We start from the raw sequence: 4053 nt of genomic DNA, 5'->3' as shown, positions 1-4053 counted from the left end.
CTGTAAAGAAGAATTTAATGAACACAGAAAGTGTATTTAATCTCTTGTAGTTAACACCTATATGGCTTTTTCATTTAGCTCTAAAGCAAACTACACTAATGTAACACACAGGGAAATTCCTTCACCATAAAGATAATTATAATACCCCCCTAATGACTTCACATCACTTAAACTAATTAGCTGTAGAAGAACACAATGTTTGTCACTTTCTTTTTTAATTTTATTATCTCTCTAACACACCAGGTCTCAGCTTTAAATTTGAGTGAAGAAAAGCATAAAAAGTAATCTAAGACTAAAATGATGTGCTTCCTTAAAAGAAAATTCACCAACCTTCACTGGTGCTGTTTTCATATCCATCAATATGGTATTCCTGGCTGTTTTTTTGTTTTGTTTTGTTTTTTTTTGGCTCTCTGCCACACCTTGACTTTCTATCATGCTCTATCATGCTTCTTTTAATCTGAATATTTAGTGTTCTTTCATGTCTTAATTACAGCAAATTGCGGCACAGTTGGCACCATTTCTTGAAATTAATCCCAGAGTACTTTGTTTCTGTCAAGCAGTCAAAGCCTTGGAGAATAATAGTAAATGTTATTGCAGATCTAAATTTAAATGACTGTCTATGTATTTAACTTAAGCCTTTAATTATTCGTGCCAAACTGTTTTTGGTTCAAATGTTAAACATTAGTCACTGAGAATGTAGAATTACATTAGACAGCTTAAAACCTACAGACATGTTTGGCTATATTTTTAACAAAACAAGTATTTATATTAACATTTTCTCAGGTGTACAAAACTTAGTAAATGGCACGTGATATCTTCTTATGGATATGTATTTCATTGTTCCATTACTTCTGTTATTATTAATAAAAGGTGTGGGTTATGTCTATTCGATTCTACATGGCTTTTCCCTAACCAACTGTTAAATTGTAAGTTCAATGCAAGAATGATTTGGTATTACTATAGCTAATAGTCTTTAAATAATTCAACATGATGAAGCACTTCAATAGTTGTTACAAATGTAAGAATTATATTGTTTTGTTTGTTTTCTATGGGGAATCTCAAAGTCCTAGGTCTCTCAGTGGCCATTTCTTCCATATCCTTATTTTGAGCAGGCTGTGCAAATCTCCAGATTAAAAAAAAAAAACAAAAACCCCAAAACCCTGCATTATAAAAGTTATATAGTAACACTAGCTTTAAAAGAACAAGGGAGTAGAACACATGCATCCATGTTTTATGAATATATGCTTAAAATTTAGAAACTGAAAAATTCTGGAATGTAGAGACTACATATTTGTTGACTAGATTTCAGATAATTGATTTTTGTGCTATTTTTTTAAAAAAGGAAACCTACTCTTAATCAATAATAAAAATTGCATACTTGGTAAAGTGAACTTGCATACTTTTTAATAAACATAATAGCAGCCTGTGTATCACATAGTAGTCCACTCAATGAACTCCCATCAGGAAATAAGCTCCATGTAGATCAGGACTTTGCCCTATTTGCATATCTGCGTGTTGCCAGCATCTAGCCCAGAGTCCTATATTTAGCTCTCTATACAATAAGCGCTTAGTCAATTGAATTGGATAGATGGTGTTAATTTCACCTGTCAGACACGTGTCATTTTCCCCACTAGAAAAAATGTGTCGTTTGCTTTGCCTCTGAAATACAAAGAGAATAGGGAAGGATTTACACTTACCGTTTTGGCAGATTTATCTTCAAGCCATCTACAAGCATAAGTTAATAAATACTGCATTTTTATTTCATTTTAATCTCTATCTAAATGAAACTTGATGGCATTTCTATTACCAGCACTTGCAGTATATATTGAATTTAGAGAAAACAACAAGAGAAAGATGGATTCACAAAATTTATGGCAAAATAGATACTTCTCAATAATTCAGAAAAAATGAACAAAGTAGTATGTTTCCAGTTCCCTCTACTTATCAATAACAATGTGATTTTTTAACAGATATCTGCTTCCCCATGTCTCACAATCTCAAGGGTGTAGCTGATCTTTCTAACTACAAAGTTTCCTGGCAGCTGTAAAGTCGCTTTCAAGCTGTGTTATCTGCTGTTCTAGCTGAGCAAGTTCCACTTTGTGTTTCTGTTGGTTAGCTATTACATCCAAATGCAGTGACTGCAAGGTCTTTTGTAGCTTTTCAATGGTAAGAACCGCTTTCTCCCCCGCATGTGACCCCAGATACAAGTATACTGGTCAAGTATATTAGCCGTTTCAGTTTTCTCTTCCTCTGCGATCTATTCACATTCTTAAACATAGTTGTTTTCACTGCATTTAAAAATCGTGGTTAAAATGAGAAATTAATGTGCATGATATGAGATATATTCTGTCCCTTATATTCTCTAAACATTATAATAGGTCTACTTAGAAAAAATAAACAAGCCTGCCTCTTTGTTAGTACAGCTAATGTAAATGTAGAAACTGAGTAATATAAAAGTGAAACCAATTATCTCAGCCCTGAGGTAGTTTCATATCTACCGTTTAGACATCTTAGGGAGTCAAGGAGCTATCTATAGTAGCACTTCTACATACTTGTTTTGTATAATTGAGATATTTCTCCTCTCATAAGAATCATTCCAATATATTTAGTCAATTTGATGTCCTATTTTTACAATTAATTACCAGATAGTTATCTGAGTTAAAACTGTGATTGAATTTTATAAAAGTGTTTCATATGACTTTCTTATTTTGTCCTTATTGTAAATTTGTAAAGTATTATCACTCCATTTTAGAAACTAAATTTCAAATCCCTTTGTCTTTCTACTATATACCATGCTATTATTTTTCTTGAGAAATCAGTTTCATGATACCCATTAATTGATTAACAAAATGATTTCTAATTAAAATGTTTATATTTTAATAATCATAATATAACATTGTTCCCAACATACATCACAAATCCGTTATCAATCATGTATCTAAATGAGTCCTCTCTAAATTTTGGCATTGTGATTTGAGCTCTGCCATGTACTTATTTTGAATAGTAACTATAATCTCCACTTAGCAATAGAAAATAAATGTCTCTGTTTCTTGTTTTTTAATGGGGCTATATTTTTCCTATTTGCATGGTGGAGGATTTCCTTGAAACCAGAAATACAATCTTTGTCAAAAGCTAGATAACACCATTAGCTACCAACATTTAGTTTGACCATATTGTAACTGGGGTGTTGGTCAGAAGATAAGTGTAGATTGAAACATGCTTAAGAATAACAGAATAATTCAGAGTCCTGAAGAACTGGGGATATGACCCTGAGGGCAGTTGGCATTGTGTTTCACAAAGTAGAATCAGATAAAGTAGTCTACAAGCAGTTAGCAAAAAATCCTGTGGTGGAATACTAGACTGCAAGACATCGAAGATTATAAGTTAAAATCAATAGATATTAGGCTGTAGGCAGAGAGTACCCAGTGATGTAACTACAGAGCAGAGTCAGTATTTCCTCTAAATCTCATTTTACAAAGGGCCCTAACTGAAAATTGCTGCTGCTTAATGTGTAATAAAATCTGAAAATTCTAATTCTAGCCAGTTCCATTATTAGGAGCTTAACTAATCATTTTTGAAATTCAAAAATGAACTTCTGTAATTGCTACTCTATACAGTGTACTGTGCTGTGCTGAGTCAGTCACTCAATCATGTCTGACTCTTTGTGACCCCATGGACTGTAACCCACTCCAGGCTCCTCTTCCATTGGGATTCTCCAGGCAAGAATACTGGAGTGGGTTGCATGCCCTCCTCCAGGGGATCTTCTCAACCCAGGGACAGAATCCAGGTCTCCTGCAATGCAGGCAAATTCTTTACCATCTGAGCCAGTGTGCTAGAATTAGGCCTTTACTGAGGGTAGGAACTGTGTTGTTTTTCATTCAGCAGCCCTTGCTTTGGTTTGGCACATGGAAATTGCTCAAAGACCTGCTGGAGTGAACTGAAGTCTTCAGCAGCAATAATAAATGTGATAGTGACCTGTTAAATATACACCCAATCGCTACGTAGGGAGGATAATATCCACAAAGAGACAGTATTATATAAACTGATAAATTC

The sequence above is a fragment of the Ovis canadensis genome, chromosome 9, assembly GCF_042477335.2.
Source record: "Ovis canadensis isolate MfBH-ARS-UI-01 breed Bighorn chromosome 9, ARS-UI_OviCan_v2, whole genome shotgun sequence".
NCBI lineage: Eukaryota > Metazoa > Chordata > Mammalia > Artiodactyla > Bovidae > Ovis > Ovis canadensis.
The sequence above is the reverse complement of the archived record's forward strand: the minus strand, read 5'-3'. Positions refer to the sequence as shown.